Source organism: Python bivittatus, unplaced genomic scaffold, assembly GCF_059951505.1.
Source record: "Python bivittatus isolate LINGU-HERP-01145 unplaced genomic scaffold, Pbiv_v1 ctg000480_np1212, whole genome shotgun sequence".
Taxonomy (NCBI): Eukaryota; Metazoa; Chordata; class Lepidosauria; order Squamata; family Pythonidae; genus Python; species Python bivittatus.
The window spans coordinates 81,650,909-81,674,836 of record NW_028277075.1 but is presented as its reverse complement, the minus strand read 5'-3'; the positions used below and the strand labels follow the sequence as shown (position 1 = coordinate 81,674,836).

The following is a 23,928-nucleotide window of genomic DNA, read 5'->3' as shown; positions in this document are numbered from 1 at the left end:
CCAGCTGTCATAAGTCTTCCCTGCTGGTGCCATGTTCTCACCTACCTGTCAATGTTGAAAGCCACCCTGCTGAGTTGGGCCTAGAGTACATTCCTCCACAGATACAGAAATGCTCAGCAGTTGGTGTGCGATGGGGTGCAGGAATAATGCACCGGCAGTAAGATATATTAGGAACTGACACCTGACACATATAATCAGTAGGAGATCAGGAATGTCATTTATTTCCAGAAGTACCATCAGCTTCCTATGTCTTTGAGGTCTAAGAAAAGCAGCATAATTTTCTTAACATCTGTGTTTCCTTTGATGCAGCAAAATGAAATTGGAGCAAATGTATGATGTTTTAGTTGATGCCACAGAACTGAAGTATAGCAGACAGTCAAAACTGGCAACATCGTGGGAGGAGGAGGAAAAAAAACCCCCACTGAAGCAGCAACATCCAGAGCAGCAGATGTTTTTCTTCCTGGAAGAAAAGATGGCTGGTAATCCCTCCTTTACCTCAACCACCTTGTAGCCATTCTCCTGAAGCAGGAATGAACCAAATTTCAGGGATGTTATTCCTGTGGCACAAAGTTCCTGGGGAATAAACTGGATCAAGCTCTCTAGCATATTTTACTCCCAAACCAAATGTTGGACATGCTCTTGTTTTTATTTGTTTTAAGTTGGGCTTGTGTTCAGTTGAGTATTGCAATTTGTACAGACCTGATTTGGCCCTGTGCTGTACTTCTAAAATGTTTCAAGCCAGCAACATTATTTCAGCATGCGTTTCATTAGTACCACAAATCAACAACCACTGAATCATTTGATTCAGAAGGGGGAACCTCAACCACATAGCCCATGAAAGAAAGAAAGAAAGGAAGAAAGAAAGAAAGAAAGAAAGAAAGAAAGAAAGAAAGAAAGAAAGAAAGAGAAAGAGGGACAGAACTTCAAAGACAAGAATTAGGACTGAGATCTCTCAAACCAAATTAAATTAATGTGGTAACGATAGAACTTTGATTCAAACTTAATAATGGTGATTTTTGTTGTTGTTTAACATGCCTCACAGCCCACTTTACAGGCATATGTTTCTATGCTACATCAAAGGAAGTAAACAATCTGCTTCAGCCTAATACCCTTTTTTATCTAATTATCTTTCTTACATGATCTTTTCATTTTAAATTCTGCAAGCTCTTACCTTTTTGCACAAACCTTCTGCAACGGGGTCAGAGCCTGACTATTTAAATATTCTTGTTAGCCGTTTTTAGTTTAAAAAAGAAAGCATGAAAGATATCTGTATATATAAAAGTTAGTTCACCCTATTGCTGAGATAGGCAACTCATAGTCCCCAGATGTTCGGAGCTTCAATTCCCACCTACCTCAGCCAACATAAAGAACAAATATCGATGTCAGGCAAGATTCTCTTTTGAAAGGGAAGAACTTCCCACTGGTCTCAACAGACGGAAAGTGGACCACTACACTTCTCGCCTTACCCAGCATGAACCAACAGAGTTTAGGACGTGGGTGGATGACTCAAAGCCCCAACACTACATATCATCCTAGAATTGACCAAGACTGAAAACTGGTAACAGTGTCCTGCCATTCTGAGATGGAAACACATGAATGCTGCAACATATGTCCTAAAAATGATCACAATTAATTATCACAATTAATGATTAAAAAACCAAAAAAACTAAGATGCTCCTATAACATCTCCCCCAGCCCAGTCTCATTCATATGTGTGATGCGAACCCAGTCTGTTCATGAGTTTCAGTCTACCTGCCAAATATTAAGTGTAACCCTTATTTGTATTTTATATTTATAATTTCAATTTAGAAAGCCACCCCAACTCAAAACCGACTCTGTGATGTACAATTAAAAACTAATACAGTACTTAAAAAAGCAGAAAAAATGTACAAAGAAGAAATTTCATGTAACCGGGAGAAAAACATATCATAACCAATCCAAACAATGCACATCAAAAGGGCATACCACCAATCTATCCCAGAATTTGGGGAAAAGCCAGGTTTTTGAGAAATACGAAAACTTCAGAAAGGAAGTCATCAGTTGGATTAAGGGGCACACAATGTTTTTTCAAACGGAGAATGCTGGATCAAGAAATCATGTCCCTTCACTCCTTGAATGCACAAGAAAATCATAAGTAATTACGAAATCTGAAGCTGCCTGACTTCAAGCGACTCTGGACAGTTTACCTTAAAAATAAGAAAAAGAAAAAAGAACTCAGAGAAAGAAGATCCCATGTGTCCGGACAAACACACTCCCTCAAACAGAAAACGTAATTGACAAGATTCCACAAACACTCTACTCAAAGGACTGGGAGAACAGCCATGTTTTTAAAGACTTCTGGAACGTCCTCAGGTTGGGAGCCCCATGGATCTCTGGGGTAATATTATTCCTAAAAGCAGATGTCACGACAGTGAAGGCTTGCTTCCTGGATCCTGAAAGATGGCATTGTTTAATTGCAGGGACCCAAGGTGCACTGACTTAGTAGTGACAAGATCTTGTAAAGGTAAGATTGGGCTATGATGGCTAGGCTCTTTAATCATATCCCCCAATATGCAATTGCGATGCATCAATAAATGCCAAACCAACCTAAAACAATAGTTCAGAAATTAACAGCGCACATGAGGCACTCACACTTAAATTGCCCACTGGCATCAGGAAGAAATGACCCACTGAAAGGGGGGTTTAACATGACCATTGAAATCAATATGTTTAATGCTGGCTACAGTTAAAAGGACTACAGACAGTTTATCCATTTACCTACCAACCTACCGACAAGTAGCAGTCTTGTATTACAATGGAAACATCCTCCTCTCGTTGAAGCAAAGGTCTCAGTCAGGCCCCATCTCTCATTCTCCTGACGCATACCTTCGTTTCTTATGCAGACACATATCTGTATACAAATACCATTCTGCTTGACCCCAAGATCACCCTGTTTCCATTACGACATTGTTGTAAGCTCAACCAGACTTGCTCTAGCGCCAGCCCCAAACCGTCATCCCTTTTGCAGAGTGGTAATAAAGGAATCGCTGTTTGAAGCTGACGAAGAGCAGATTTCTTAACTGAGTAAACCCCAGTGTTTTGGTAATGAAATTCAGTTATAAAATTGTTTCTAGAAAGAGATACCAGCTCATTCTGATGTACTTGGTGAAGTCACTGCTGCAGTACGATATCACCTCAGGCAAATTCCAGTTGGCTACTTCTTTGAGTTTTTAAAATTGCATTTGTGTTTTTAAAATTCAGCATGTTTGTGTGTGTATATGTGTGTGTGTGTTTGTGTTCTTTAGCTGAAAAAACAAGAGCATTGCTTGTATCAACCAATTAACCACAGAAGACAGAAAAGTAACCACCATTTCTACTATTTTGGATCAATTAGTATATATGTAATGCAGATACTCTATGTGCTATCTTACCATAGGAGCAGGGGAACTGATTCCCCTGTCGTTTGGAGGAGCTCTTGGGATTTCTATACTAGTTTCATCACAACTGTCAGGAAGGCAAGGCTGGTCTGAGGAATAATTGAGATGGTTGCTGCTGTCGTGGAGTGTCAGCAAGAAATCACATGCAGTATCTTCTGGACTGTTGTAATATGGGAAGGACTCAATGGCCATAACATGATGCCTTCTAGACTCACTGGAACTACACCTCCCATCTGGTATTTGGAAGTCTGGAAGTCATACTGGCTTGGAATTCTGTTCATTGTAGTCTCAACACATCTGAAGGGTGCCAGGCATTTCCACCTCTTTCTCAGACTTCTGAAAGTCCCCTGCTTACCAAAATATATTTCTCCCTTATGACCCCTGATCCTAAAACCATATTCCAGAATGCCTCCATGATGCCAACAACCTTGTTTTATTCATAGTCCTCCTCAAAATTCACTTTTTTTTTCATTAAGCCTTGGATCAGTCTCTTAGTCCTAATAGTCAAGTATCCTTTGATTAAAACTCATCTCCTGATAACTTCATGGGGTACGTCCAAGTGGTTTTCTTGGGAACAACATGGACATGGCCTGCCACTGCCACCTTCTGGAGTGTTGTTGTTGTTTACTTTCTATTTTAGTGTACAGCCTTGATATCCCCTGGAGTTCTCCCATCCAAATATTATCCAAGTCCCCTTGCCATGTGCTACTACCAGTTAAGACCCTACTTAGTTTATTTACAGTTAAGTTTAACTAAAACTATATTATGTTCTGTAACAGAGTAAACACAGTAAATATACAAAAATATGCCCAATATTTTTAAAGTACATTTTCCAAAATTCTTTCCCCTTTTGCAATGTTATCTTCAGGATGTTGATTAAATTATTGAACAATAAACAAACAGCACAAAATAGTTTTCTGGGTTCTCTTTGCTTCTGCTGCTGCTCAACTGGATCATTCCTTCTATAATACTTAAGATACCTGTGTGTTTTTTTATGCAATGAATTGGCTGTAAGGGATATTCTATTCCAGAATCCCCATTTGAAGAAAAAAAAATGTTAAAAATGGCCTTTATGTCTAAAGGTAGCAGTAAGTCTGACTTATTAAACCCAATTCACCTGTGCTCTAATAACCTTGATCAATACTTCTTTTGAGTATTGTGCAAAATATGTTTATTTAATTATTAGATATTAGTTAAAAGCCCAATTATTAAGCAGTTGCTCCTCAGGCCTGCACTACAGGAAGAGAGGGGATGAAATGAGTGGGTAGAGAGGACAGCAGAGAGTCAGGGAGCAAATCTTGGCCCTCCCTAGAAAGCCCTCCAAATGCAGTACATGTGTGTGTATTCCTGAACCTGTGCATTTAAGATTATAGCTGTTTCAAAGAGAAATGGGAATAAACCAAAACTGGAGCCTTCTTTATGTTCTGAAAGTTCTGCAATGGATGCTATATGAATTTTACCATTTAGCAGTGGACAGAGAGCTTATTTTTGCACAGCATAATATTTATGGTAGGCTGTCAGCAAGTAGCATGATGTCAGCCACGATGTTAGCCAAATAGCTATTATAAGGTATGTTCTTTACATAAAGCATTCAGCAAGTTTTTTTTAAAGCCTGCTTAGTCTAGAGTAAAAACAAAAAGAATTCCATTTAACTTATTTAAAATAGAATATGACCTATTTTAAAAGGGGAACTTTCAATACAGTCCTTCATGAATCTTTGCTGTCTGCCAGTTCCTGAAAGTCCCTCCTAATTAATTCTAGATTTTAAAAAATATTACTGGACTTACCATCCTTCTCTAGGAAGTAAATCCTATTTAGTTTAATGGGCTTACTTCCAAGACTGTGGGGTGCAATTGCACCTTAAAGGTATTGCAAACTTTACAAAACACAACAGCCATGTTGACTGACTAGCAGCCAGGTCAGAAAGAGAAAGAGAAAGAGAAAGGAAAAGAGATGAAAAACTGAGCATTCCAGCACAAAGATTTCCTAACGAGTATATTTTAGAACCTGGCAAAAAGATATTTTCTCGGCTTATGTCTGGAATCTATAAAGAAGGAAAATACAGAATGTATTGCTCAGCACTAAATAACCACATAAATATTCAGTTTAAGAATTAACCAGCATCAGTACTGAAAATCCTAGAGAAAATCCACATATGTGGTCGCTAAGAGTCAACACTGACTTGATGGCACACGATCAATCAACCAGCCTGTAAAAAGGGGAAATCTGAAATGTAAATTATCACTATTTGAGTAAACTGATCCCTATTTGAGTGAGATCCTGCTCCATGTAAACTAGACCCAACTCAAATTTGGATCTCATTACACAACCAGGACCATGACTTCTACTCTTCCTCTAATCAAAAATAGGACAACCTTAATCCAGAGAGTTCTAGAGAGGATAAAAGCCCAAATCACTCCTGGTCTTGCAGAAAGATGATAGGTGTGGGGTTATAGGGTTGGATAAATCACCTAGTCCAGTTCTCATTATTGTAGCATTCTGAGAGATTGCCATTCAACCTTTGTTTAAACATATCTATTCTTATAATCTGAACTCACAGGCTTGGGTTTCAGACAAATTTGCTCCATCTTTTGAAGACAGAGTTGTTTCAGAAACATGTCCCCTTATTCGATGATGCCATCTGTAATTTTTGTTTATTGCCTTTATAATTATTTTTGGTTGGTGTGGCTTTATTGTTGTTATTTATGATGCTTTTGTCTAATGTTAGATTTTTACCAGGAATATTTTAAATTGTGTTACTACTGCTGAGAGTCTTTTTGACTGCAGCAGGAGAAAAATGTGTTTATTAAATAAATTACATAACTAACTAACTAACTAACTAACTAACTAACTAACTAACCACTGGTGCTTGCATCAGTGATGTTACCTCTCTCTTGTACAGGTAGAGATGGAGTAAGGTTATTAACAAAAGCTGATGAAAGGATCCCCCTTGCCACAGACTATATATTGTCCGGGGTCAAGGCTGGATCCAAGAGAACACCCAGACTGTAAATCTGTTTCAAAGGAACAGAACAGGGATAGCTCCCAAATCTTGAATTCTAGCCCCTGAATTATCAACAACTCCATCTTGAGCTTGAAGAAAAGTTCAGCTGAGGATCATCAGCATCGTGGTTGGAACTAGTTCCAATCCATATTTGATTCTATCCAACTCACTGATAGTTCAGCCATCCTGTCCCTGTGTCAAATCTGGGTCTGAAAGGATGTAAATAATCTGCTCCCTTTAAGAGAACTGGAGCACTCCTACCTTCTCCATCAATTTGGCTACTGCCCTATTGTGGTTAAAATTGGTCAAATTGAAAAATAGCTTAAACAAGGACCTAACCGTTGCTTTCTTTAAAGTGGCAGGAACTCTGCTACAAGGCAAGGTATTTATGATCTGAGTAACTATTAGCAGGATAGAGTCATTAGAGGCCCTTATAAGTCAAGCTAGGAAAAAAAAATCTAACATGCAAATTTTGGTGCAACAGATCTAAGAAGCTTATCTACTTCCTCAGGAGATAAATAGTAAAACTGGTCAGAAAGATGTTATTAGATAGTGTAACAGAAGTCTTAGGTATGGCATTGCCCAGAGTGGCATCAAACCTGGCATAAATCCAAGCAATTGTATTTATGAAGAACCATTCAAATTGCTTACAGTAAAGCTCAGAGAGTACTAGGGGACTGGTTGGGGCCAATGAATGCCTGTCTCATTTGTCTAATAGCTGCAAAGAGCTCCATTAGCTAGTTCTCCATAGGAGATAACTCATCACTTCTTTTGCTTCCTAAATATCATGGCATAGGCTTTGTTATGACACCTATACTGTGTCCAGTTGGATTCATCATGCACTACAATTGCTGAAGTTCCTTGGTTTTTCACCCTATTCTGGAAACATTTTTGCTTGCCCATATTTTCTTTGAAGTCTGGTGTCCAGAGTTGAACGTGTTTCAGGTGAAGGCTACCCAAAGGAGAGCAAAAACTAAAGATTCCCTTGAATTAAGCTTTGGTTTGCCATGCCTTCTTCCAGGATGTTTTTTTTCAACTTCTCAATCTAGCCTACAGCTTGGGATTTCCCAATGTACTCTCATCTGAGTACTAACCACTTTGATTATGCTTAGTTTGTGGGGTATTAGACAAAGTCAACCAGCTGCTGCCACATGCTGTAGACAAACAGGGTGTCCCTATTATTTCCTGTAATTTGGATCTTATATTTCTGTGAGTGCAATTTAGAACTGTATTAGCCTGGTTAGAGATCCTACTGCACTGCTGGCTGACATTTAGATTGCATGCCTTCCTGCTGGTACCCAACTGGTCCCATGTTGGCTGTCATGCAGCATTGCTTTTAATTGCCCACTGGTGCTCTAAGGGAAGCCTTTTACCCCGAAATCCAATTCTGATCGCATCTAAGACATGACTAGTTGCCCCACGGCATAGACCACCTGGATATGAATTTCTCCTTGAAAGCAATGCTTTCGCATCCGAATACAAACACAGAGTCACATTGTGCTGCAGCTAATTAAATGCATGCAATTAGCCTGGGGTGAAAACTGTTAGTCTAGTAGTTCTGGCAAAAAGGAGTCATGCCTTCTTCCCAGCAGGGCCTTTCCGTGAGCCATTTTGCACCTTGATGCAAATGGGTGCAAAGCACTGCTGTGGAGGGCAGCTCTTTTTTATGGATGCAAAAAGTATTCATGAAATGATCAGCTCAGTGCTAAGTGGGAAACCTAATAAAGTCAAGGAGTGTGCAGGTCTTGGTGAACTCCAATCAAGATTACTTTTCAATGTAGTCTCGTCCTAGTAATGATGTAAGATGAAAATTAGATAGGGATCCAGAAAATTCATAAGAGAAGAGCACTCTGTACACATGCATGCAAATCTATACTGAACCATGAGGTCAGGAGCACTCTGCATCCATGTGTAGGTAAGAAAACCACATATTAGGAGAAATGTCAGTGATGAATATCAGGCTTTGCTTTGGGTAAGATGAAGCCAACCAAACTTTGAAGACTGTAGTAGATTCATTAACTGGTTTTGTCCTACTACACAGCAATTCTCTGCAATCATCTTTGGATTAGTTCTGAAAAATGTTGAACTTCAGTGCAGTTTAATTTCTGCCTGTTTTGAAAGAAAACACTAAACTGTTTAGGGTCAGCAGATAATCTGCCACCATGGCTATTAATACATCTACAAAGTTGAGTATTTCAGATTTTCCAGTGAGATCCCATGCTACATGTAAAAAAGGAAAAGTTCTAAGCATGCTTATAGAATAATCCAAATTATGAGATTCTAATGAGGATTTGAGGAATCTGAAAGAGTCAAATATATAGAGCTTCTGAATAAAAGAAAAAAAAAGCAGTTTTTGATCCCCCCCTCAAAAAAAGTAAAATTGCCAAGGGAATATGCATAATTTTTCTAACATCTGGGGATGCTTCTCCCCTTCAGTCATCATTTACACTGTGATTGGTGATCCTGTGACCCTCCAGATGTTACTGGACTACAAAGTCCAGCCAATATGCTAATAGGAGTTGAAGTCCTGGAGGACCACATGTTCCTTATTAAATTAACCACCACTTAAAATATCTCACTTTGGCTAGATTTTGTCCAGTGAATGAATGCAATAATAAAATCATCTTATGACCCATCTCCTCAGTGCCCCAAGATGGTTTGCCATGCCTTCTTCCAGGATGTTTTTTTCAACTTCTCAATCTAGCCTACAGCTTGGGATTTCCCAATGTACTCTCATCTGAGTACTAACCACTTTGATTATGCTTAGTTTGTGGGGTATTAGACAAAGTCAACCAGCTGCTGCCACATGCTGTAGACAAACAGGGTGTCCCTATTATTTCCTGTAATTTGGATCTTATATTTCTGTGAGTGCAATTTAGAACTGTATTAGCCTGGTTAGAGATCCTACTGAATTCAGAGGGCAAGAAACTCAGAGTAATGGGTGAGAAACAAGACATGGGATTGGCTGGCCAAGACCATTTTTCTTCCTTTTATATTTCACCCAGTCCTGCTGTTGGATGTATGTTGGTGTGAGTGGTTTAAGAAAGGTCTTAAGCATTGGATGCTCAAGGGGGCAATATGTTTCAAAATACCATGCCTACAGAACGATGCCAGAATAAGGAGTTGGTATTGTAGGGCATCTGAAACTCCAGCAAAGGCTCCAGCTCAGAGCCCCACATCACCTTCCTTCCTTTCTCCCTTAAGATTTCTACTGCTCACTTGCTTTTGACATGTATATGAGCAATGGCAAGAGTAAGAAAGAGTAGCAACTTTCATTTTTATCTTGCCTTTGTATCTCTGGCAGTGATACAGATTGGGCATAAAGAGAGAAAGTGACAAATGGGCCATGGGGACAGAAGGGAAGAAGTAGGCTGATTTAGGGCACTATGAGCTTCCCAATGCTACTGAGCTGAAAGAAGAGAGGCTCTTGGAAGCAAGTGTTCCCTTCTGCCTTGGTTCTCATTCTTTTATTCTTCTGAGTTCCTGGTCCCTGTACATGAACATTCTTTGCACAGCCTATTACGTATGGAGGAGATGAATCGTGGCCCATGCTCCCAAATTTAGATCTGAGAAATTTGAAATAAACAGCAGGTACATACTAACAATTAACTTCTAATGCACACTTCCTTAATCTGGGAATGAGTTCGAAGTAAAATTCAGTGTCTGCCTGCTGTGGGCAGTATACATTATCCCAATCTCCCTTTCCAGCTGCTTCCACTCATTTCACTGCTATCTTCTCCTTTTGATGTATAAGCAGTCACATAACTCCTTTCCATCTCTTGTATAGCATTGCTATTAATTGGCCACCATCCCTTATAGCAGTCTGTAGATCTATCAAAGCTGTAATTCCCAGAATAATCCCAATACATCTGAAAGGAATCAGGTTGGAGGAGATTGTTCCAAGGATTCACCATTCTTGTCATAGCCACATGCCAAAAACAACACTCCAAACTAAACATTGGCCTGATAATATGGCTGTTCTTATGGCCTTCCTGCAGTGCAAATCTGTTACAACTGTTTCCAAGTTGTTGTTGTTTTCTTCAAGGCAAAAGGTAACAACATTGTCTTAAAAGGAGATAAATTCAAACTTTGCATAGTTAAGTCATGTATGTGGGATTAAAAGAAGAGGCAGGCACAATGATCATTAAGCAGAAGCAGATTTAAAAGGTTGACCACAAAGTAAAAACAAACTAGAAAATTGGCCCTTTTCATGTTATTTATGTATTAACCACAAGTTTGCATCCCTTGCTCTAGCAGCAATAATTTTGACCATGTGGTCACATTGTGGGATCTTATTAGAGATTTTTAGCCACTTCCTATCCCTCAACTGGCTCATACAGACAAGCAAATCTAAAAAATTTTCAGAAACCATGAAGGTTTCAGCAAGGGAAATGCTTTAAAATGACATAACTGGTGTTATAGCACCATACCACAAGAAGTAGACTAAGAGTCCAATCTTCTCCATGTTTACTCAGGAGATAAACTCAGCTGAGTTCAGTGAAAATTGTTACCAAGTATGTATGTTTAGGAATGCAGATTAAGTGTGTCAAACACTATTGTTTTGTTATTAGTTCATTTCCATTATCAACAGTTAAAATAACAGCCTAGTGCAAAATCAGAGTCTCTGGCACATGGAAAGTATAAGCATGCATCTCTGACTTAGCATCAAATTAAAGGTCTCCAGACATCCGCTCAAAAGAATTTTGAACAGCCAAAACACAGTGCAGATGTGAAGATTAGTCTGATGGGCACCCAAATCTTTCTCTTGATTTTTTTTTTCCAAGAGCATATTTTGTTGAGTGAAATCCTGGCAAGGCACCCAGATCCAGACCTCTGCCAAATCAGCCCTGCTGTAACCACAGACCACTTGGGTGGTCTTGCACTAGACTAAAGTGTGTACAGTCTTTCAAACCACATGGTCTAGCAGTCTAATTGGATTGACTCATCTCTTCCTAATTTCAAATGTTTTGCAGCATGAAACTGTAGAGGATCTTCTAGAGAAGACTGTGTTCCACAATGATGGTAAACTCACTGAATCAACAACAAGAATAGCAACTTGGCCATTTCTATTGGTTCTAAGATCTCTAAAATGTACCTGCACAACAAGCTAAAGCTTATTTCCCACTGTTATTTTCCAGTGGATTATTTTTACTGTCAAACAATATATTACTTCCAGAATACATCAAGGCTTTTAAAAAGAATTTCAACATGATTCAGCATGCTGAGTTTGTGAATTTCAATTTAGTTTCAAGTATCGTTCCACAGTAACACATATAAAAAGCATGTGAAGTTTGCTTATGAACATAATTTTGTATACACTGGTGATCTGCACCTACAGTCAGAAAACAGATTCTGCATTTTTGAATACCAAATTTAAGGAATATAGTAGGGATTAATACCACACAGTTTTGATAGGAGTTTTGACTATCATCACACAAATGAACATTTCTGACTATAGGTTTTGGCTCAGAATGAGACTCAATATACACAAGCTTCTTAAGAAAAGGGGCCTTTTTGTTGTTTTTCGTACTACTATCATGAAAATCATTATAGTTTTACCTTAGTCAGTCTACTACCTTTCAGTACCATTCCAGCCCAAGCTTGAAGGTTAAAATTCAAAGAATGGTGTGTACTAAAAACAAGGCAGGAACATTTTGTAGGAACAAAAAGTTTAAAATACCACATTCTGTCCCCAAAGTGTAATTTGCAATCCAAAGGCTGGGTACCCTGATATACTTTAAATAACATTTCAATTTCCCTTGCATACTTTCCTCTTTGATTCCAGCACCTTCTTTTGACTATCTTAGGTTCTCATATAGTGTTCTTGCTTAGACTCTCTTTAAGAAAATGTTACAATGGAATATTTGATTTTGATGGAATAGTTTCATGAGATTCTAGTGCCTGACAGAGACAGCAGTCCAATCACATATTTAGAAATAAATGTTAAACACTACTACAAAGTGACTTCATGCTTTTACTATTTTATATACATGTAGGACCCGTTTGCACAGCATACTTAATTAGGTCAGTGGGAGGATGGGCTTAAATCTTACATAGAATTAAACAAACTAATCGGCCATGTTGTGGAAACACCAATAACCAATCAATTGCCTTTCGTTGCACGACTACAGGTAGCCCTCGTTTAGTGACTGCCTCATTTAGCGACTGTTCACAATTATGACAGTGATGAAAAGGTAACTTTATGACCAATCCTTGCATTTATGACCTATTCAAGTCCGCAAAGCAAAGTAATATCATAAGCACAGTTGTGGTTTCATTTAGTGACCCCTTCACTTAACAACTGAGTTGCTGGTCCCAATTGTGGTCGCTAAACGAGGTCTACCTGCAATCATCCAAGAAAAAGAACTAAAGAGTAGCTGAAAAAGCAAGTCTCTGCATTACAGATTTTACTGTCAAGATCTAGCAGCATAGAGCTTACTTTCAAAATACTGATTGGCTGCAATGACTAAGCCACACCTACTGCTGCCTGCCTGGCCAGTAGAAAAAGGATTAATAGATATTCTCCTACTATAAGAACTTATGGGATACCAACTATTTTCAGGAAAAAAAAAACATGGGCAAGGTTCTGTATTCCAGGAATGGCAACTTTTGATACAGTCACAGTGAGTACAAGCATAAAATGAAATAACCCAATAGAACAATGCCTCTGAGATCTGTTAATACAAAGCTTTTAAAGTGACCTTTAAAAACAATGTATTTCTAGTAAACAAGCACATGGAAAACCCTTAATATGAAACCTATGGGATATCAAATTCTGGTTTCTACTGCAAAGGTATCCTGGGTGTTGTGTATCTCAAGATAAAAAACTGGAACCTTGAACAAAGGTTGACCAACAAACCTTGAACAAAATGTAGACATACGTGGCTATTATGCAGTGAGATCTACAATAACATTCCATGTGGGTGGGAGAAATGGCTATGAAAATTTTTGCCCCAAATATTGACATCAGCAGCATCTGTGTGTGTCTGTGTGTGTTGAAATAAGCAAAATGGTGGTCATGACAGTTCAACCCAAGCCCCGTTTCTTTTTTACATGTGCCAATATCCCCTTGTGGACACTGCTGATTGACCAGATGGCAATCAAGTGAGATTTAGCAACCAAGCAAGAGAGTTACATTTGGAATGCCTTCTAGTATTCTTGGATTAGTTCAGACTGATTTTAGTTAAATCTGTCCATTGTATTTGTCCTGTACTGCATGGAATGGCAATCTATTTTGGACCTGTAGAATTGAAAGACTATCTAGTTACTTTTAAGTTACTTTCCAGTAACTTAAAAACAATGAGAGTTGGAAAAGATCTCTGTGGTTTCATTCCTATTATCCTATTTCCCAATACATAATTTTACACATAGATCAAAGGGGTTTATTCTTGATTTACTTCCCTCCTAGGTCTATTTTTCCATTATTGTCATCTTTGCTACTTTAATAAAGTGAATAAGAATAAAAAAGAGTATATATTTTCACATCATTGTAATAGTCATGAGGTCCCTCATCCCTGCTGTTAAGAATTGTATTTTGAGGAGTATGCTGAGCATTCTCAGTTAATAAAACCTTAGTCTTAGTTGCAAAACCATAGTTCCCAGAGCACCCTAGGAAAAAGGAAATATGGTTAAGACATAGTGTTTACAATTTTAACATCCCGGAAAGCATGAGTTATTAAGTTTCACCACATATGTACAAAAAAACAACACTTTGCTTACTCAGTGTTAGCTCTGAGTCTTGATGGAACTCCAGTTCTGAAAAGGCAAAGAACCATGAATCAAAAGAAACCAAAGACTTAAAAACAAATCCTGTAGAAGGATATATAACAGTGAATGATGGAGCTTTGCTGGAAACTGTTGTGAAATTAAATTGGTTTATGAGCTTCCTTCTATGAAAACTGACTTTAAAGCAAAGTGTGTCCCCTTTTTAATCTATGCTTGGAGATAAGAATGGTAATCATTTTCTTTCCCTCCATAAACTTGGGAAACTCCAATGAAAAATATTTAAGGAAAGGATAAGAACACTAGGCTGTATGATAATTGGACCCAATTTGTTGTATCTAAGTGTCCACTCGTTTACCCCAAACTTTGGGAAATCATTACCATAGAAAATATTCAATAGAAAAACTATAAATTTAGTACGTTTTGCTCCTTTTGTTTAGGTCCTGTAAGATTTAACCCACCTATTTTGAAAAGAAGTAACAATTCCCATTTTTACCCCAAGTGCTGAAAATATGGTTTTACCCTTCCAGTGATAATATTAAGACACTGCTGTACTCCTACAGCCTTTAGTGGGTGAAAGTAATTTAACAAAATAAAAATAAAGTCTAGCTAAATTTCTTAGCTAGAATGGCCAACAGGCATGGTAGCTGCAGAGTTCTGAAAGTTATTGTCCCAGGCATGTAAAGAAAACTAGTTCGGGGAAGCCTATTAAGAAGGATAGCATCCAATTAGAACAAAAATATACAAACACTGGAAAACACTAGCATGAGGAGTTGACTATCTATTTGTAGAAGTGATAAAACAGAGGTTGGGATGATATAAACTGCCCACAGCAGGCAGAAAGTGATGCAAAGAAAGATTAAGTGGGACATATCTAGAGCCCTGGCGTAGAAATTCTCCAGTGCTATAATTTAAAATACATATTGATCTTGTTATGTTAACATACAGGAAGAGGTAATCCAAGATTATAATGATCTTGTTGTGAGAATACATTTCAACTGGAAAGAGTGATGCAAGGGCTTAATCATCTTGGTAACCAATCAAGTGTGCTGTTTGCCATAAAACTAAAAAAGGAAACATTATATGATCAGAACAAACTATTCTGAAGAAACACCAGGAAGATTTGTCTCTAATGAGGGCTGTTTTCCTGCCACTGATTTTATTTTTGTTGATCCAAATCATCAACCAGGTATCCTAACACTCTCACCAATGTAAACTTCTTAAGAGCCATATATGTCTGATGAGTGTCATTTCCTTATTTTTAGGCATTTTCCCAACAACTCTGGAAACCAGCTGAAACATCTTAGAATCTGTCCAGAAATGGACACAGTGTAGACGTGTATTTTGAACTGAGGAGAAAAAGAGAATTTTTACAGCTGTATGTCACTCACATGAGGACAAAAACAACCTCCGAAGCAGCTGTCATTGCTTTTTTAATGATTCAAAGAAAGGTGTGCATAATTGTCACATTCCTATGCATATTTTCTCAGAAGTCAGGACCACTGTAGAATTTCTTCCTTATTACATCCTTTCCTAATATGGAATGTCCCAAATCTTTTAGGCAGCAACACTCAAAACTTTCTTTGGCCATACCAGCTGGAAATTATGAGAGTTGTCATCTAATAAATCTAAAGAGTAACTACCTGTGGAAAGCTGTCCAATTAAGTATGCTAAGGACTGCACTTTCATCTTCTTTCTAACCAAATATTAATATGATACTTGGGGCAATAAATTTCTGCAAATGAAGACTAGAATTGGCCAGATATTAATTTAACACATACTATAGTGTTCAAAGCTTGTACAGAATGGGCTAACCACTTTTCTATTATTTTCAAGCAGCCTAACCCAACAGCTACTCATAGTTGTGGCTTGTCACCAAGCAGTGAGATTTGCTGCTGAACGATCCCTACACATGATTGCTTGGGGATAATGACTAATATGTACAGGAACTGGGACAGTGGATAATAGAATGCAATTCTTAATCTAAGAGTATTCCACAGCACTCTTGAGGCAGAGAGCTGGCGTTAGAAATACTGTTTCAGTTCAATGGCTTATCTATTTGTTTTCCCACTCCTTTTACCTGAGTGATGAAGTGTATAGCATCTAACAAGTACTACAGGCAGAAGATAGAGGTCACAAGAATATACATTAGAAAAATATAACCTCCCTTCCCCTACTTCTCTTCTCTTCAAAAACAAAAAATAACATGGACTTTAGCCTGTCTTCCTTTCTTTCTTTCCTTCCTCCAGATTTTTCTTTTCTTTTCTTCTCTCTCTCTCTCTCTCTTTTGTTTGATGGAGGAGGCAAAAGAACAGTAGCAAAACGTGAGGATCTTCTCCTGTATTAAGAACTTCTACCAACCATGTAGTCCTGCAGCTTTATAGTGCTGTCTGAATAACAACAGCAGTGCTGAAACTGCATCCTAAAACGTGCCAGAACATCAGCCTAAAAACAATACTACCTTTCTTCTTACATTTCATGGTGTCTGACAACTTTCAACCACAGGAAAGCAGCTGCTTTGAAGAAGTTGTTTGCTAAGTCAAAACCTAGCAGGGAGCTTATATGCATTAGCCCTTGGGCTCTAAGCCTGTCAGCGGCTTTTTTTTTTTTTTGGTCCAAAAAAGCTGAATTAGGGTTTTTTGTCAAAACGTGTGTGTATGAATGTGCAGGAGTGGGTGTGTGAGGAGAAGCAGCTCATATGAGTAGATAAGTTTAAATCGGGGACCATAACATAGCAGTTACTAAACCAAACGTGATAAACTTGGAAATCATTGTTAACATTTGGTTGAGTTGAATTCTATATAGTTCTTAAAAAAGAACAAAAAAAAAAAAAAAAAGAGAGTCTAATCCCATTGATTTCAGGCTGCAGGATTAAAGAAGAAATATTTTAAAATTTTGGATAAAATTTTCATGTTCAGCTGTTGTTTCCATTTTTTCTATTGTATCCTCTGTAGATGACAAATTAACTTGATTAATTTGATTTCGTATTTCAGTTTTGAGGCTGCCCGACTTCACAATGACACTGGGCAGCTTACTATTAAAGGAGAATTAAAAAGAAAACAATGTGTATCAAAGTAAGGGAATACAGCCAAGGCAAATTCATCTTTGGGGCCACATGACATTCAGAGTTAGACACAAACAAGGGGGATATGCAGCAAAATATGAATAAAAATGCTTTTGGTTAGACATTGAACATGCATAGCCTTCACCAAACTGTTTTCTGAGTTTCCTCCAAGCCTTTCCCCCCCTGCTTCTGCATCTTACTTATTGCAAACTTGGTGGTTTCCCTAAACATGCTGATGCCTCTTGTGAATGGATGTTGTTTTGGCCACATAAGCACTGGCACTCAGAAAATGAGTCTGCAGTGTTTCTTTCTGTATGTTTGTTTGTGTGTGAGTACACATGTGCAAATTGAGGCTGTGCTGTGCTCCAGAGTTGACTCTCAAAAGGTGCTTCAGAACATGGGGGTTGTGTGAATGTCACATCTGTCTGACAAGCCTTTAAAGCAGCTATCTCTTTTCCTAGGAAAATGTTATTTATAGTATTGCTTATTTTAGCCATCGCTTGCTTGCTTGTTTATTTATGTATGCCTTATTTTGAAATAGTTCGACACAACGTATTATTAAGTAATCCTAAAAAAAGGAGAAACCATTTCAGTGGAATTAGTGTTTGAGAACATCGATATAATGTTAATAAAAACAGTGCAACTTGTTCTAACTTGTTAAGCTTCACAACTCACTTGGTTTCTCCTCCACCAACCTCCTTGCTTTCTGACATGCAATTCCATATTGCTTTTGCCTACCAGCGCTTACATACTTCATTTTCCCTAACTCTTCTGGAATAACTAGGGAACAGACCCTTCTCCAATCTTATTTAGGTGATAGTCCTAAACTTTACTGGCCATGCCCGCTGTGGAAATCAGTTCACCCTTTTGGAAACTCGAAAAGGATTGCGTCTGACCCTGGATTGTGAGCAGGGCAACATGCAGCGTGAGTGCATCTGTATCTATTTAAAACATATGTATACTGCTTCTCATAAAAAAAAAATCTCAAAACAGATTACAATATACAGTACATACACCATTCATTTCGGGAATGGGGGGATGGGGAAGGGAAGCTTTCTCCTTCTCACTCCTGGTCATCCCTGGTTTCATTACTCAGTTTGGGGTATGATTTCTGGAGGGAAGGCCCAGCTTCTCTGTTTCCCTGTCCCTTCGAGCCATCTTGTTCCTGATTCCTGGGTCCCTGCTAATGAACAGTCTGCACCTTGGTGGTGAGAAACAATGAACAGGAATTTTGGAGTCTCTCCAGACCTCAAAAATTGTATTCCTGAGATGCAGGTAGGCTGCTTGAGTTTTGTCTGCATAATGGAAAGTTCTTGAAACACTAAAAAAAAAAAAAAAAAGTATTCTCTCTCATCCAATGAAAGAAATTGCAATGCAAATCTGTTTACTTGCTACCCATTTATTAACTGGATGTCAATGTGCCCTTTGAGCACTACTTCAATTCAGGGTCACTTTCTCAATACATGAAAGCAACTTTCCCCCTGTTCAGTTCTATACCTCCAACTTGTGTTGGAACTCCAGCTGAACCGGTCCTCTCAACAGCTGGGATGAAATAACTCCCACTCATTAGGCTATATGCAAACAGTGATAAAAGGGAATATAGAGTCCTGTTATGTTGAGCAACTAAGAAGCAAACCTTTGACACAAAGCAGCAGGCAGATAATAAGACTCTGTGGTTGACAACAAATGAGACTACACTTAATTTGCGGTGCAGTGTTCGTGTAATTAGATACATTTGGAACAGGCAAGAAAGTCGACAGCTAGAATATGGTCATGATGAATTGGGGGACCCTCTCTCAGGCTCTGATCATATTAATCATAAAGCCCAAGCTTCGTGACTCCATTTTTCTTCAGAATATAAGACTTTCTTGGTTTCCCATAGGGAAAGTATGCAGCAGTTTGGGAACAAAATTCCTTTTTTTATATAAATTTTAATCATTGTGGTTATAATGACATAGTAAAAATACTGAAATGATTTACTCAGAAATATTTTCTAACATATAACACCATTGAATACTAGCCTATTGCATGATTATTCCTAATCCAATGCTTATGACTACTGCATGTACAACCAGATGCCAAAGTTCTTACTGAGAATTTAGCCAGATACCTTTGACGAAATGTCAGTTTTGTAACTTAAATCCCATGCTTTCTATTAATCCTTTGCTTCTGATGGATCTTCTTGTGACCTTTTGTGTTCTGAAGGCTTCATAAGCATAGTGGCAATCATGGCTATATGCCTACCATTTCTGAAACAACCTTCACAATTCTGAAACAGGACTCCATTTTCTGTCTTTACACCAAGCAATGACAGTCTCTTTTGTGGCATCAAGAAAGCGTCTACTGCAATGACACCAACCAGTCTGGCAAGAGTATTGCAAGTCACATTTATGAAATGATGCCAAGGTTAGAGATGTAGTCTATTCTTCCCATATCTTGGTGCTGCTTCATCCATCCTGGAAGCCAGTGTGGTGTGGTGGTTCTCATACTTGGGAGGTCAGGGGTCAAGTCCATTCTCATCAACAGAAGCTTCCTGTGCAATGTTGAGCTAGTCTCTCTCTCTCTTAGCCCAACCTCCTCCACAGGATTGATGTGGAGGGGAAAAATGGGATGAAAGAGCACTATATATACCACCTTGAGTTCCTGAAGTAAGGTGGGAATATAAATCAAACAAACAAACCTCCTAAAAAATATCCTACCTCGGGGCTTCCCATGAGCATGTGTTTGGCCACTGTGGGAATAAGACTTCTAGGCCAGTGTTTCTTAAACTTTTTGCTATCAGGACCTCTTCCCACTTCTTTTGATAATAATTTTTATTAAAGTTTAAAAACACAAAGATAAAAAATGAATACAAACTAATAAAAATATAAAAAGAAAAAGGGCAGAGAAAAAGAAAAATATAAAGAAAAAAATATATAAAGAAATTACTTCCCCCTTCAACAAGACAAATACAATTTCAGTAACTTATCACCTTCTCTAACATTTCATCAAAAGATCTCTTCTTCCCATATCTCATCTCTTATCTATAAGCAAATTATAAAGCCTCATCATTCAGTCCTAATCAGCAAAAGTCCCTTAAGAATGACCAGAAATAACAACATATATATTTTAACCTTTATCAAATAAATCAGTTATATATTCCTTTCCTTTCCTTTTAATACAGTAACTAAAAATACAACAACGAAACAGCTCTTCTTCCCATATCTTATATCTTATCTATAAATCAATCTTTAAAGTCTCATCATTCGAACCTAATCAAGGAAAATCCATTCAGAACTACCAGAAACAACAACATATTAAGAATCTTGACCCCTTCCCACCTTTAATTCCCACTAGTAATATTGCATCAGTAATAATAATAATAAAAATAATAAAGGTCTTTGAGTCAACCCAGCTGCTCATCGCTACTCATGTTGCAGTTTTAATGTCAATAATACTGAAATGGTTTCCCATTCCCTTCTTTTTGGATGTTTTTATGAAGTCCCAGTCTTTCCTGCAGCCTTATGAATTTCCAAGTATCACCCAGGCCCAATGCTTAGTTTTTCCAATTTTGGCTAAGATTGGAAGTAAAGAAACAAAAAGTAAATAAGAGCACATCTTTTTTTAAAAAAGAAAAGCATAGGTGGGGATGAAATATAAGTACATTTGCAATTTTAAAGATATCTGTATTCAATGTTTTTGTCCACCACCCCCATCCCAAAGTTTGTTTACACAGAGGTTCAGTGAAACCTCACTTTACTGGACCTGTATTTAACAGATTTCAAATTCAGTGGACCAAATTTGTGTTTAGACTTTATCCTTGATATAACATACAAATATTCCAAAGTCTGCCTGGACAATTTATGTCATTTGCACAATGAGGTAATTGACATTTTTGTGTCATTTGTGTCAATTTATGAGATTTGCCTCATTATGCAAATAATATAAAGACAGCAATTATGACATTATGCAAATGACAAAAATTGATACAAATGACATAACCATTTCAATGACCTCATTATGCCAGTGACCTCAGTGATGTTGATTTGGATTCATTTGGGTTTAATGGAACCCTTTCTTCACAGGTCTGTTAGATCAAGGTCTTATTGTAACTGATTGATTGACTGATTGCCATCAAATTGTTTTTGACTCCTAGCAACCACATTGATAGATTTGCTCCATGATGATCTATCCCTAACCTGTTCTTTCAGGTCTCCCAATGGTGCACTCATCGCCACTGTAACTGAGTTCATCCACCTTGCTGCTGGTCATCCTCTTCTTTTCTTTTCTTTTCTTTTCTTTTCTTTTCTTTTCTTTTCTTTTCTTTTCTTTTCTTTTCTTTTCTCTTCTTTTCTTTTTTCTTTTCTTCCACCTTTCCCAGCATTAGAGCCTTCTCCAGAGAGCTGGGTCTTCACATAATGTGCCCAAGTAGGATAATCTGAGCCTGGTCATTTGAGTCTCAAGTGAGCACTCTGGGTTGATTTGTTTAATGATCCATTGGTTTATTTTCTTGGCTGTCCCTGGTATTCTCAAGAGTCTTCTCCAATATTCCAAGTTCAAAGGCATCAATATTCTTCCTATCCTGCTTCTTTAAAATCCAACTTTTGTTTCCATGGAGTGTTACAGGGAATACCATTGCTTCCATATTCTAATCTTTGTAGGTATAAAGACATCACAGCATTTGAATATCTTTTCCAAGGCCTTCATGACTGTTCTACCAAGTGCTAGTCTGTGGAGTATTTCTGGACCACTTGTTCCTTTACTATTGATGGTACTATTGATCCGAAAAGGCAGAAGCTATCCATCACTTCAATATCTTCATTGTCAGTTCTAAGGCTCGTTGTTCTACCTGTTGTCATTAGTTTCGTCTTCTTTATATTTAATTTTAGTCCCTTTTTTTTCACTGTGGTCTTTGATTTTTACTACTAGGGCTTGCAGATCCTGTGCATTTCTGGCTATCGGGGTAGTGTCATTGCCATAGCACATGTTATTGATGTTTCTTCTTCTAATTTTAAAGCCACATTCATCTTCTTTCAATCCAGCTTCCCTTAATATATATTCCACACACACATATAGGTGGAATAAACAAGGGGAGAGTATGCAGCCTTGTCACACTCCTTTACCAACCTGGAGCCAGTCTGTTTCACCATATTCTGTCTGTACTGTGGTTTCCTGACCTGTATATAAGTTTCTCATGAGGAGAATGAGATGTTCTGGGATTCCTGTTTTTCTGAGCACTTTCCACAGTTTGACATGATCAACACAATTGAAGGCTTTTCTATAATCGATGAAACACATACTGTCTTCTTGTTGGTATTCTTTGTCTTTCTCAGTGTGCATGAGCAATATTGTCTCATATTCTTCGGCCTTCTTTAAAGGCAGCTTGAACATCTGGTATCTCTTTTTCCACACAGAACTCTAACCTGCATTAGATGATCCTAAGCATTACTTTGCTAGCATGTGAAATTAAGGCTATTGTACAATAATCTGCACACTCTGTTAAGTCTCCTTTTTTGGTTTTGGAATGTAGATTGACCTCTTCCAATCAGTTGGCCACTGTGTCGTTCTCCAGATTTGCTGGCATAATTTAGTTAGAACTTTGACTTGTTCTAAATTGTTGACTTGTTGCTTGGCATATTTCAATGGGTCTTCCATCAGTTCCTGCAGCCTTCCGACTTGGTAATGACTGGAGTACTGATCTAACTTCATCTTCTAGTACTAGAGGTTCTTGCAAGTAAGGAACATCTTCTTCTAAGGTATCTTGGATGTTGACAGCTGTATTGTATAGTGTTTCAGTATACTCCTTCCAATTTCCTTTGACTTCCTTTGAATTGGTTACTATTAAGACTTACTTACTGATAATAAAAAAAATTCTGAACGTGAATTGTGAATGTGAATAACCAATCTTTAACTAAAAGTTTCTTCAAGATCCTTTGTATTAATTTAACAGCCAATGCTGTTTCCACATTTTAAAATACCACTAAGCCAAAGAAACTTGCATTCTCATTTTTTAGTCTTTTGATTTTGATACAGTATAGCTGGAGTGATCAAAACATTTGAATTAATTTCTTATGTTACACCATTTTTTAAAAACGTGGGAAATGAGACAGTAAAGCCACAATAAATTAATTACCAAAATTGTTGTGTAAGTTTATTCAGTTTTTTTTCCCCAAAAACTTTCAACCTAAATGGATAGCTTATTGAACCTTGCCTGCAGATGTACCAATAGAGGACTGAAATTCCTCTAATACTATCTAGAAGACTTTGATTAAAATACTGCAACTTTCTTAACTTACCAGTCTGTTTGAAATACCTGAACGGTCTTTACACAGGAATCCCTCTAGGTTCATGTATCACTCTTGAACAGATACTCATTTTTCCAACAGCTATTTATACTCCTAAACTCACTGAGATTAACCATCTATTAATATCAATATTAATCTGAGAAAACAATTTGAAATATTTACAAATAAAGATTTTTTTTACAATAATTATTTGAAGATGATATTGTATCATCAGCATATAACAGCAGGTTGTGTTCAGCCACTTTTATGCCCAGATAGGAGGAGAGCCATGTTAATCTATGGTAGCCAAAAAGCCAAAAAACAGAAAAAGCCTGGTAGTGCTTTTCCATACAAACACATTTTATTAAAAGGCATAAACATCTGAAGTGAGCTTCAATTCCTACCACACTTCTAATTTTATGCCCAGAATATCCTTCAATTGCTTAATATGATAGGCCA

The 23,928-nt window shown here is 37.7% G+C and overlaps 1 protein-coding gene across 2 annotated transcripts in view; it reads right to left on the bottom strand.

The window, feature by feature from the left end:
- Window positions 1-23,928, bottom strand: part of GLI2 (GLI family zinc finger 2) — a 263,871-nt gene that overhangs the window by 61,543 nt on the left and 178,400 nt on the right. The window contains exon 1 of one of the 2 annotated variants that reach the window (XM_025164235.2): window positions 2,770-2,873. The exons of the other annotated variant lie outside the window; for it this stretch is intronic. The gene's annotated coding sequence lies outside the window, so the exon portion shown is untranslated. Of the gene's footprint in view, window positions 1-2,769; window positions 2,874-23,928 lie in introns of those variants that run through there. 2 annotated transcript variants of the gene reach the window in all.